General features: G+C 30.6%; 1 pseudogene; it reads left to right on the top strand.

The window, feature by feature from the left end:
* The first annotated feature begins 2,787 nt into the window (after positions 1 to 2,787).
* LOC127787998 (uncharacterized) lies at positions 2,788 to 9,762 on the top strand (annotated as a pseudogene).
* The last annotated feature ends 3,557 nt before the right edge of the window (positions 9,763 to 13,319 follow it).

The raw sequence follows: 13,319 nt of genomic DNA, 5'->3' as shown, positions 1-13,319 counted from the left end.
AATTATAGTTTCTTGTATTCTTCTTGTCCTATAATTGCAGTTTGTACTGCAAATGGAGTGGCCGTTAGCTTTTTATTAGGTGGTGTTACTTTGTTACTTTGTGTTTTAATATTTTGAGTTTTAAGTTTTAAATTTATTTTTAATTTTTTATTTTAAGTGTCCATTTTGAAATATTTAAAAATACGTTCTTTTTATTATTTAAAAAATTATTTTTTAAAATAAAAAATTAGAAAACGCGTTTACTTTTGAATTTTAAAAAATTATTTTTTTGTTATTATAATATTTTATTCAATAAATTTAATTATTAAATAATAAAATTAACTCTTTTTATTGAAATTCTACTACTAAAATAAAAAAATAAATTTAATTAATAAATTATTGACATACATCTTAACAATAATTTATATTAAATTATATACTTAATAATATACTATATGTTACCTTATATTTTTAATTATAATATAGATATATTACATTTTTAAATTTTAAATAAACATATAATTTTATTTGTAAAATTTAATAATATTTTTGTCTTCTTCTTTGGTGCCGTACATCTTCTCCGTCATTAGCGACCATCGCCAACCAGAGATTCATATGATTAGAGTCTATCATTAGAAACTCCAAGCTAAGAGTGTTAATATATACAAAAATGAACCAAATTTAATTGTTGGATTTTTATAGATCTAATTTTTAATTTTCAGCCACAAGTGAAAACCGCATTACCACTCACCACCAGCCATCGTGGCAGGGTGGTTTCCGGCGATCAAAGACAATCACCCTGACACTCAAGGGCCTATCAACCAACATACCCAAAAATCAGTAAGATCTAACGATCAAATCTTATTAGATCTAAGCTTAAATGTTCGACCAAATCCAACACTCGCCCATATATGCACTGTGAGTCACTACCAGCCACCATGACTGATAGTTTCCGACTATTAGAGGCAACCACTCAACACCTAAAGGTCCATTGACCAATATACCCAAAAATCAACAAGAGAAGGAAGATAAGAGAGGAGAGAAGAGACAAAATTAGCAAAAGAGTGTCAGGGGGCGGTCGACAGCGGCTCACATCTCTAATGGCGGGCGCGGTTGACGGCGATGGTCATGATGGTAGTGGTGATTGATGGTGGTGGTGGAGGCAGTCGATGACCAAAAGAAGAGAATATAGGAGAAATGAGAGAAGAGATGAGAGATGCTGGGTCTTTGCGAGATTGGTAGGGTTGCGAGATTGGTAGGGTGGGGGAGTTATGTTTTCTACGTTTTGGATGTTTTTAGTGTGTTTTGATAGAAAACACTTTGAGTTTTTTATTTTTTATAATTTTTTTATTTTTAATAATATATTTTTAAAAATAATAAAGTAAACGTGTTTTTAATATTTTAAAAAATTAAAAACTCAAAATAAATTTAAAATAACAAAAATAACGTAACCTTAATTGTCCATTTTGACTAGGGATGTTTAAAAAAATCGGTGCATTGCGAAAACCGGCCAAATCGAACCGAGCCAAACCAATTCGATCGTTTTTTTTTTTTTTTTTTGCAGTCAAAAATGGTTTGGATTCTGTCCAAACCGCACGTTTTGCAGTTTGGACAGTTTGCGGTTCGGTTTTAAATCGAACCGCCCAAGAAAATAAAAAAAAAAATATAAAAAATTATTATTATAAAAATCTAATAATTGGCAGCCCATCTTATTTAGTTTTTACACTATTTTGTCTTTATTTTTTGCTCCTATTTATTTACATTTAATTGTCTTTATTTATCAATATTTGTGTCTTTATTTACCATTTTTAAATATCTTTTTTAATAATTTTAAATAACATTTCAAACCGCGGTAAATCGTACCAAATCAGACTGCAAATGCAGTCTGGTTTGGTGCGGTTTGGTTGAACCCAAATTAGACCGTGGTCTGGTTTGGTTGAAAAACTGCACTAACGATTTGGCGTGCTAAAAATGATTCAGACCAGCCAAATCACACCGCGAACGCCCCTAATTTTGACTGCATTCAAAATCAATACCCATACCTTCTGGTTGGCAAATGTACTTTTTGGTGGCCCAGCTTTACTTTCTTTTGGGTCCATTTCAGGCGCATTTGGACTGAATTGAAGCCCAGTTATTGGCCTCCTTAATCCAGTATCTCTGAGTTAGTAAATTGGTTTGGGAAAAAACCGTCTGGAAAATCTTTATTATTTTTATTTTTGGAAGTAACTAAAAAAATATTTTTTAAACAGTACTATCATCATTCATATATTACACATAATTTTCTTAACTTCCTCGTGAAAATACGCTGATAAATTATATCATCATTCATATATTACACATAATTTTCTTAATTTTCTCGTGAAAATACGCTAATAAGTTATGATTTATATCATTATTTTTTTTAAATTACTTATATTTTTGCTAGACTTTCTTTTAGTTGATCTATTAAAGTTAAAGAAGGAAAAAATATATTTTTTTAAAAGAATTGCAAATAACTCTATATTAATTTATATTGAATGTATTAAATTAAATGTTTTCACTCAAAATACAGTAATAAGAAAATGGTAAATTACTTTAAAATTTCGTGTAATTTGAATTAATTACACAAAGATGATGATTAATGAATTGGCACTGATTTATTTTTTGAATGATATATAATGTATACATGTTTATAAATTTTTTAATCTCTACACTAACACTTAATTATTTTTATTAATGAACAACGGTTTAAAAAAATTAAATTAAATTAAAAATTAATTCTAAAATTTGCCACAGAAATTAACAGATATATAAAGCGCCACTGCTACTCTCTGTTGTACAGAATCGTAGCGCTATTCTCATCCTCATCCCTCTTCGATTTTCATTCAGCGATTCAAACCCTAACCCTCCTTTGCAATAACCATACAAGTACGGGAGGAGAGGAGAAACCGAAGAGACGAGAATGCCGCCTCGATCCGCGACTGGGAAGAAGACCAGGGCGAAGAGATCGACGCCCAAAGTGGAGCCACTCGACGCGAGGATCGACCGGGACGACACGGTTTCCGAATTGCAAAGTCACGGCCAAGAATTGGCGATGACCGCTGGCCAGGAAATCAAGCAAGAACTTGGGCGTTCGGACACAAATTCGAGCGGAGGAGAAGCGAAGGTTGCAGTCGAAGCGAAAATCAAGGAGGAACTAGTTGAGGATGAGAATAATGTTGGTGGTGTGACGGGAAATCACACGAATGTGAATACTGAGTGCGCTGTTCTGAACGGCGGTGTTGGGAGGGAGGGTAGCCATGAGAAGAATGACGATGCGGCAATGGTGAACGGGCACGAGATGTGTGGCAATGCAGTTCGGAGCAAGGGCGGCAATAGGAAGAACGATGATGCAGATATTGTGGATGGAGATGGAAAGTGTGAGAATGTAGATGAAGAGAAAGAAGAGGAGGGTAAACAAAAACAAAATGAGAGTCAACCGTTTGTTAATGCTGACACGCAATTAGGTACCCTTCTTAGCAGTTTGACTTGGGATCTATTTTGATTTAACTTGTTCAACTCCCATGCTAGGGGATTGGGTTGACTACTTGATGATTGACTTGTTATTGCAAATTAACATTATTGGGCAGTTGCTAAAGTTAAAACTTTTATTGATATTAAGGGATTATTGAAATGAAGTGGATGGACAAAGACTAACCTGAGAACTTCTTTCCTGTGAGGTGGATTAATATTTTAAGACTATCAATATAAGTGATGCACACTGGATGATCACAAAAAAAGTGCACTGCAACCAAATTGTTAGAGTAGAGACCATATGAATCTTAAAGACAAAAAGGACTCTTGAAAGCTATTCTATTATACTCCCTCTAAAAAAGCATCAAACACAAAATGAATGAGTCTACCAACCTGGTATTTGACTATTAGCTGGCCAGCCCTGACCTATGACCCAATAAATGCCCATAATTGAGAACACAAAGCTCCCAAATAATGCTGGCTACCTTGCAATGGAGAAGCAAATGATCAACCAGGCTCCATAATATTCTTGCGCATGTAACACCAATTCAGATCTACCTGCCTGGTTTTCCACAAACTGTCAAGTAGTAAGAATGGTATCAAATGAAGACATCAGTCGCCTTCTTAACGTGAATCTTCATAATTTGCTTGTAGAAGGGTTTTTTGTATTGTCTAAATTTTTCATTGTAATAATCTTATCATGGCCTAAGGCATTTGAAATTCTTCCTGAAAGCCTCTTATTCCCCTGCTGAGCTGTGTTTTTAAAGGCCTAAGCACTAAGGCCTTCAGAAGTTTAAAGCTCTTAACAGTCTACAACTAAGAAACACAGGCACTTGCAAGAGTATTGTCTCAGTGTTAACACAAATACACTTGGATAGACTGTAGGCGCCCTTGATATCCTAGTGACCATCCATCTATAAGCATCTTATCATTTATTTATTTATTCCTAAAACCTGGTTGTCTTTAGACTTTTATAGGGATCAAACTCGTATCCACTGTTGTTAGAATCTTACGATTCACGATTCGAATCATACGATTCGACTCGATTCATATAGAAATCGAGTCGAATCTATAGGGTGAATCTAAAATCCCTTAGAATCGTACGATTCACGATTCGAATCATACGATTCGATTCGATTCATATAGAAATCGAGTCGAATTTATAAGGCGAATCGAAAATCCCTTAAAATCAACTATGAATCGGACGAATCGACCGTGAATTTCATGAATAGCACGATTCGTCCGATTCATCCAATTTGTGCGACTTCGTTTGCATGCGCGCTTTAATCAAATATTCATTCGATTTGGCTATATTTGAAAACAAAGAAGATGATGGAAATGATGAAGATGATGATGCTCTTGAACTTGAAGATGAAGATGATTGATAACTAGTGATGATTATAGACAATGGAGTTTATTAGTAACCTTATAGTTGTAGTTTTTTTTTTTTTTCCTAGCTTGTTATTTTGAAAGTGGTTTGATTTGGTGCAATTTGAATTTAAAGGCAACATGAATATACTTTGACCTTTTGGTATAATTTTAAACTTAACAAATATATTTAGAAGTTTATTTATCTATTTATATTTAAAAGAATTGATCATGGTGGGCACATTATTTATTTTCTATGGATATATATTATTTATAGTTGAAATTGAGAATGTATACCGAATCTTACGATTCGATTCGATTCTCAATTCACGATTCATAAAATAAGGATTTCGATTCTCGATTCGAATCTCGATTTAACAACTATGCTCCTATCAATGCTGTTTCTTGCATTTCCATTGGTGCTTACACTTACTATACCAATGCTGTTTCTCGCATTTCCATTTTGTACTACTTGTGAACCACTGTGGTGTTCTGTATTCCTTGGTTTATGATGCTTAGTGTTGTCAATGTTGAGAGTAATTAGTTGCTATGGTTTCAGAAGATACATCTTGCAAAGGAGGAACTGCTGCTGATCAAACAAATGCCCTGGCTCATGGGGATGATGGCATTCTTCTTGTGGTCAATGGCATAGGAGGAGATGATGGAGTTGGAGAGGATGAGCAAGATACCAGGGATAGTCAGGGAGAAAATGAACTAGATGATGATGAGGAACGCCCATCTCTATTAATCAGTAATCACATTACTGACAGAAAGAAAGGTGAAAGTTTGGAAATTTTTATTAGTAGGCTGGATAAAAGGGCTGTGGAGGACGATCTGATCAAAGTTTTTGAAAAGTTTGGGGAAATAAGAGCTGTAAGGGTAGTAAGGAATTCAATCACAAATAAGAGCAGAGGCTTTCATTTATCCAATATGCAACTGTTGACCAAGCCAAGAACGCTCTCTCTGTGTCGAAGGATGAAATTAAGGTTTTAAATGTTGAATTTTAACATAAAGTAATCCTAGGAAAGGAAAAATAAAGACTTCAGATCTTCTGAATGTCAATTTAAGGTAGCAATGACATATTCTTTTCTTCTTATAAGGTGAGAGACAAGCATGTTAAGATTTCAGCGAGCCATGACAATGTTACCCTTTACATGGGCAACATTTGCAAGTTATGGGCAAAAGAGCGTGTAAGCTTTAAATTCACATTCACATTTTCACTTTTTATGCCATTCTAAATGATTCAAATGGTTCCATTAATGAATTTATTTGTTTCTCTTCCTTTTCTTTCTTATATATATATATTTTCATTTTACTTCTTTTAAAGTTGTTACTGCAGATTCTGCATCTATATATTTACTCTTCTTTTCTTTCTTCTATCCTCTAAGGTTCTGACAACATTGCAAAGCTATGGGATCGAAAATGTTGAGGAGATATATCTGCCGGGTGATCCTCAAAAGGATGGGAAGAACAAAGGTTTTGCCCTCCTGGAGTTTAGCACCCACTCAGATGCAATGTCAGCTTTTCAATGACTAAGAAAGCCAGATGCTGTATTTGGCTGTGATAGGAGTGCTAGGGTCTCTTTTACGGAGACCCCACTGAATCCCAGCCAAGATGTTCTTTCTCAGGTTAAAATATGAGCCTTGATGTTAATAATGAAAATCATAATTTGGTTAAATGTGTTGCTGGATAAAGCATGTGGGCCGAATCTGAAAATTGCTTTTTGTGCAAGTCATTAGTGCGAGGTATTTATCACAAAACTGTGGCATGGTGAACAGATGGCCTATCTCTGTAACTACTAATTCATTACATGAAGCCTAAACATATGCATTTTAAACCTGAAACTTGTTTAGGTTGGTCATGGCTGGAAGGTATGGCCTTTATGTACATCATTGTTAACAGTTGGTCTCTTTAACCAACAATCCATTTAGTACTCTAGATAATTCTAGGTCTATTGAGTGATGCATCACACTCTTCAGTGTGGCTTGCCTTGTCTTCACGATGTTATAATCATGTGATCACTAGGCTCCACCAGTCAGATACCTGTTCATGTTCCCATTAGGTTGAGAGCCTCAGAATGACTACGGATACAAGTATAAATACAAACAAGTATAAATACAAACATGGGTGGTGTTATTTCATGGTTAGAGATGTGGACATATTTAGATGGGGGAAGTTTTATTTTTAGGTCTTCTGTTAGTTATTCTAATTTCAAACATAGTATTATTGACTGAACTCCAAAAATGCTATAAGATAAAACTCAATTCATAAATTTGAACTTCATACAACATACAAAGAGAACATTCTTTTGTCAATTATATATTACTATGTACAAATGTAAAACAGCAATAAAAACATAACTAGGTCACCGATCATCTCTATCAATAACCATATCTTTTGTAGAGTTCTCCAGTCTAGTATCCCATATTACATTTGTAAGTTGTTTTGGTATTCCTTTACCTGTATAGTTACAAACATTTTTTTTTTTTCTAACTACTTTCCTCATAGATGTGTGTATTAGTCTTATTCTCATATATCCAAACCATTTTAAATGCTCTGCTTATCTTATTTTTGATAGGCGTTGCCGCATTGCTTTAACCTTTTTACCAATAAGCTTATTTCTAATTTTATTTTTTTTATGGCCGTACATCTACCATTACATTCACAACTCAATTATGCACATGTTTGTTTAATTGATCAATGTTTTGTTCTACACCTGCATGCCCTTGATAGTTAAGCCCCCAAAAGCTTCAACTATTAGGAAAAGGCCATGAAATGCTTCTAAAAATTAGAAAATCATTTGCTCTTAAAGTGTAAGCAGCTTAAGCTCTTAGGTATCAGCCAAACGGCCCAAACCATATCAGCCTAGCATGATTTATTTGCTTAGAAATTAAGAACTTAACATCTTGTGAGACGTTTTACTTAATATTATAAATTCTTGTGCCTATGATATTAGAGAGCTTGCTAGAGTGACTGCATACATTTATAAAATGATTCAGTTTTGGAGGCTTAAACAATTCAAATTTTGTGCCTTATCTTGCCTGCACAGCTAAAGAGCTTGAAAAATTTCTATCTAGATTTATGCGAGTTACTGCCTGCATAAGAGATGCCTCCTGCATTGCTGAACAGATATCCAAATATGCGCTATGCTGCTTGAAGTTACTTGGTTTTGACCTGGGAATTGAGAAAAAATGGTGAAGTTTTCATTTTCTTCTTCTTAGGTGAAGACTGTCTATGTGGAAGGCCTAACTGATGATTGGACTGAAGAAAAGCTAAAAGAAATCTGCAAACAGTTTGGAGAGATTGTTGAAATTAAGTTACCCCAGAATCTAGGCAACACCAGATGCAAAGATTTTGGGTTTGTTACCTTTGCTTCTAGAGAAAGTGCCCAAGCTTGTGTTGAGGGGATTAATGATGCTCATATTGGAGGAAAAGTAAAGGTGGTAAAACTGTTCTTTCCTTCTCCTTTTCTTTTCTCTTAGAGAACAGTGTAGTTACCTGTTTATCTTAGGTGAAGGCTAGCTTTGCAAAGCCTCGCTGCAAGGGCCATCTTCAAAAGCAATGGTCTCGTGGGGGATTCAAGGTTAAGAAAGATGGGACACTCCCTTCTACAAAGGATGACAGTGATAAAGACAAAGCTGTGTCATCAAAGGAGAAAGGTCATGCAAAGCCTAAACAGGTGAGAAAAAGGCAAAAGGTAGCTGCTGAAGAACAAGGAAAGGCTGCTTCTGAGCCAAAAATTGGGAGAGGTCTACCAAATGAAGTCCAAGCTGTCACTGAAAATCAGTTTGTTCAAGCTTCATCCAAATCTGATAGGGCAAATCACAAGCGAAAGAAGTTACTTTTGAAGGCTGGCCATAATGAAAAGCCATCTAAGAAGCCGCAGGGTACATGTACCTACAGTGGCTTTTAAGTTCTTATCCATTGGGTTCCTTCTGCACAAGGTTCTGGAGAATTATTTTTCCTTCCTGAATATGCAGGCTGTGTCGGAAGAAGGCAAAGCAACAATTTCAGGAAGACAAAGAGAGATCTTCATACTAGTAGAAGGCTGCAGCGTGCTGCAGATTTAATGGGATACCAAAATCCATATGCACGAAGATATGCTGCATCTGCTATTAGTTACCAGGGTTATACCCATAACACCTTATCCGGGTCTAGAAGGCCTTATGCTGATTTGGTATGTCAATCCCTTCTCAATCATCACTCTTGCAGTTACTCATTTTCTGGTTTGATCATGCAAAATTTTGCTCTCCAGGAGCCTCATGCTGGGTACATTGAACCTGTTTCTCGGAGGCAAGGCCGAATTTCTTCAGGGTACCTTGAAGCTCCAGTTGCAATGCAGTATCAACCTCAGGTAAGTTGCCTGTCAAGTGCAGTTGGGGCACAAGGCCAACCTAGGAGAGAATACCATGGACTTTCTGTTGGGGAACATGTCAGATCTCGTACAAGATACTTCCAACCTTCTCTTGGAAGGCATGAACAACTTCATGCTGGTTACCTTGAACCCGCATATTTTGAATCTGCTTCTGTGAGACACAGTGACAACCATATGACCATGCAATGAGAAGGTTTTTCTTTACCCATTTGCATACTTTCACTTAGATTTGCAATTTTTGTTAACTTTGAATCATATTACTGTGCTATTGACAGAGCTGGCGAGCAGGATATCCAGGGCAGCGGTCACACTGTTTATGTGGCAGGTATGACGTTCAAGAGCACCCCGCCAGCCCACCTCCAAAAAAGAATCTTCTCTAAGCTTCTTGATGCTTGTCAAACCTTAATAAAAAAAAGAAAAAAAGAATTGCAATTCTTTAAGTTCTGACAAAATCAATCTGTGAACAGGGCCGGCTCAAAGGTTGCTGGGTCCTAAGTGGTAATTAGTTAGTGGTCTTTTAAAAAATAATAAAAATTATTCAAAATTTATTTTTCTTGTTTTTTGAGATAAAATCATTAATTAAATTTTTGTATTTTAATTTATAATATGGTCAATTATTTAATCTTTCTTGTGACATAGTTGGATGCAAATAAAATTTTATTAATCTTAATTTTAAAAAACTTCTTTATACTGAAATGATGGTAAGATGAATGGTTAATAATATTTTATAAATTATTCATGTATTTAGAAAAGAATTTATTTATTTTTATAAAAATTAGTATTGCAAGTGGTGATTTAATTTTTATGGTTATAGTTTTTTTAAAAATTTTTAATTTTAAAAATAAATTTAAACCATCAATACCATATCATGTTTAGAAAATTTTTAAGATTTAAGTAATTTTTCTTCAAATTATTATCATCAAGCAATTTTAACTTTTTTACATTATAAGAAAAATAAAATTATTTCATAAATTTTAAATTGTTCAAATCTATTTAGAAGAGATAAAATAGCATGATCAATTAAATATGTAAAATAATTAATTCTAAAAGATTATTCAATGGATAATTTTATTTTCTCAATTTTATTCTTATCAAGTTGTTTCTTTTATTGTATTGTATATTTTTTACAAAATTTTAGTTCTATATTCATTTGTTTTACAATTACTTTAGTAAAAATTATAGAAGATTTAAAATTATTTTCTTTATAATTTTTTAAAAAAGAAGTAAGACATTTCAAATGATCTATTGCAATATCTTTACCTTCTGTTTTAGGATCTCACTAGGTTCTGCTAATTGGTATCTCAACCCATTTGTGATAATAGCTTAAGTGTAAAATTTAAAATATGATTTTGTAAAAGCTTATATTTTTCTTTAGAAGAAGAAAATAATGAGTGTATGCATTATAAGAAAAAATGTTATAGTATCAGCACATGAATTAATCATGTCACAAAAAACTAAATTAAGATTGTTATAACCACATTGTATTTAAAATGCTTTAGATTTATATTTAATAATTCTTTCTGCACATTTTGTTATTTATTTTTCATATTAGATCTATTATTATATCCTTATCCTCTCACATTATTTATATTAAGTTTAAGATTTTTTTTATTTTACTTGTTAGTAGATTAAAAATACTTTGACCAGAAATATCATTCACTTTTAAAAAATTTATAAAATATTCTTTTATTTTTATTGGACTTGTTGAAGTATTTACACATCTTAATATAAAAGACATTTGTTCTTTATAACTTGCATTTGGGGTATCATCATGTATAATTGAAAATTATTTTAATTTTTTTAAATAATGATATATATTTTTTAATTTTTAATATTAAAATATTTATTAACTCATTTTGTATATTATAAACAAGATAATGGTTATGAATTTTTGCGTTTTAAATGTGTTTAAGTTGTTTTTGCATTGTTAGATTAAATTCAACAATCATTTCATTTAAATTAAAAAATTTCTATTATTATCTTGATAAATCTTTTTATTTGTATTACGAAATGTCAAATTAATTTTTGAAAGATTTTTTACAATAGTAATAATTCTTATTAGTAAATTCTCTCAATGGTTTTTTTCTTTATTTATTTTTTTTATAAATGTTAATTAATTATTTTATTTTTAAATAATCTCATCTTAGTATCAACCAAAGTGTTTATATTTATAATATATTCATTACTTATTTTATGACTTTTAAGTTTGACATTAAGTCTTTTTCAATCTGTGCACCTTTTTTGTTAATTGACTTATATATAATTTTAAACTAAATAATTTACAATAATAACAAAATATTTTATTTATTTCTTTTAAATATATTATTCATTTTCTATCATGTATTTCTCTATTTGATAAATTTTGAATGTAATGAATTGTTGAAAAGTGTTTAGAATTTGTATCTCTTGAAAAATTTAAAACATGTTTAATTAGAATTTTCTTAGTAAATAAATCAATCAGGCTTGAGTTTAATTTTTTTCATTGTTTTGGATTATAAATATTTTTAATAGTTGTTTTATCTTTATCATTAATATTTTTATCTTTGTTGATTAGAATATATTTTTTTAAATTTTCATCATATTTTTCATTATTTATTGATAAATTTAAATTGTTATTCTAAAAATTTTCTTCACAATTTTTAATTATTTATTTATTTATTTATTTAATTAGAATTTTCTTAGTAAATAAATCAATCAGGCTTGAGTTTAATTTTTTTCATTGTTTTGGATTATAAATATTTTTAATAGTTGTTTTATCTTTATCATTAATATTTTTATCTTTGTTGATTAGAATATATTTTTTTAAATTTTCATCATATTTTTCATTATTTATTGATAAATTTAAATTGTTATTCTAAAAATTTTCTTCACAATTTTTAATTATTTATTTATTTATTTTTTCTGCCATTTTGTGTTTAGTATTAATAAGAAATCTATTAAATCCACATTTTTGGGATTGAATAATCAAATAAAAGTATTTTATAAATTTTTAAAAGTGGATGATATCTATTAACAAATAAAATACAAAATCTTAAATTTGATATAAATAATGTGAGATGACAAGGATATAAATAATGTGAAATGATAAGGATATGATATAAAAAATCTTAAACTTGATATAAATTCTATGTTTAAGCTATTATCCCAAATATGTTAGGAATGTCGTATTAAAACAATTAGATTTTAAATTATCGTGAGTTAAATTTTTGATACTCAAAAAAATTTAAAATTAATTAATTTATTTTATTAAATTACTTAAAGATACATATACTTAAAATTAGTTATTCAATCAACTAATTTAATAAGATATATATATTTAAAAATTAGTTGAATTTATTTAAAGATATATGTATTTTTTTAAAAATAATTTATTAAATAAATTTAACTAATTTAATTTATTTAAAGATAGATGTATCTTTTTAAAAAATTTAATTAATTAATTTATTAAATAAATTCAACTAATAAGATATATATATCTTTTTAAAAAGAATTTATTTCTTTATATTTTATATTTTATTTTATTTTATTATAATAAAAAAATTAATTTAAAAAAAAAAAAAAAACTTCCCCAAAAGCCAACTTTTGGGAAACAGTGGATTCCCCGAAAGCCAGCTTTCGGGGAACATTTTGATTGTCAAAAATAATTTAAAATTAGTTATTTTATTTTATTAAATTACTTAAAAATACATATATTTAAAATTAGTTATTTAATCAACTAATTTAATAAGATATATATCTTTAAAAATTAATTGAATTTATTTAAAGATATATGTATCTTTTTAAAAATAATTTATTAAATAAATTCAACTAATTTATTTTTTTAAAATTAACTAATTTAATTTATTTGAAGATGGATGTATGTTTTTAAAAGAATTAACTAATTTATTTATTAAATAAATTCAACTAATAAGATATATGTATCTTTTTAAAATGAATTTATTTATTTATATTTTTTTATTTTATTTTATTATAATAAAAAAATTAATTAAAATAAAAGAAAACTTCCTCGAAAGCTGGGTGTCGGGAACGCCCCCGAAAGCCAGGGAACCCAGCGTTCCCCAAAATCCAACTTTTGGGGGCGTTCATGACCCCCAGCTTTCGGGGA

This window comes from Diospyros lotus, chromosome 1 (assembly GCF_014633365.1).
Source record: "Diospyros lotus cultivar Yz01 chromosome 1, ASM1463336v1, whole genome shotgun sequence".
Taxonomy (NCBI): Eukaryota; Viridiplantae; Streptophyta; class Magnoliopsida; order Ericales; family Ebenaceae; genus Diospyros; species Diospyros lotus.
This window is presented reverse-complemented; position numbering and strand designations above follow the sequence as displayed.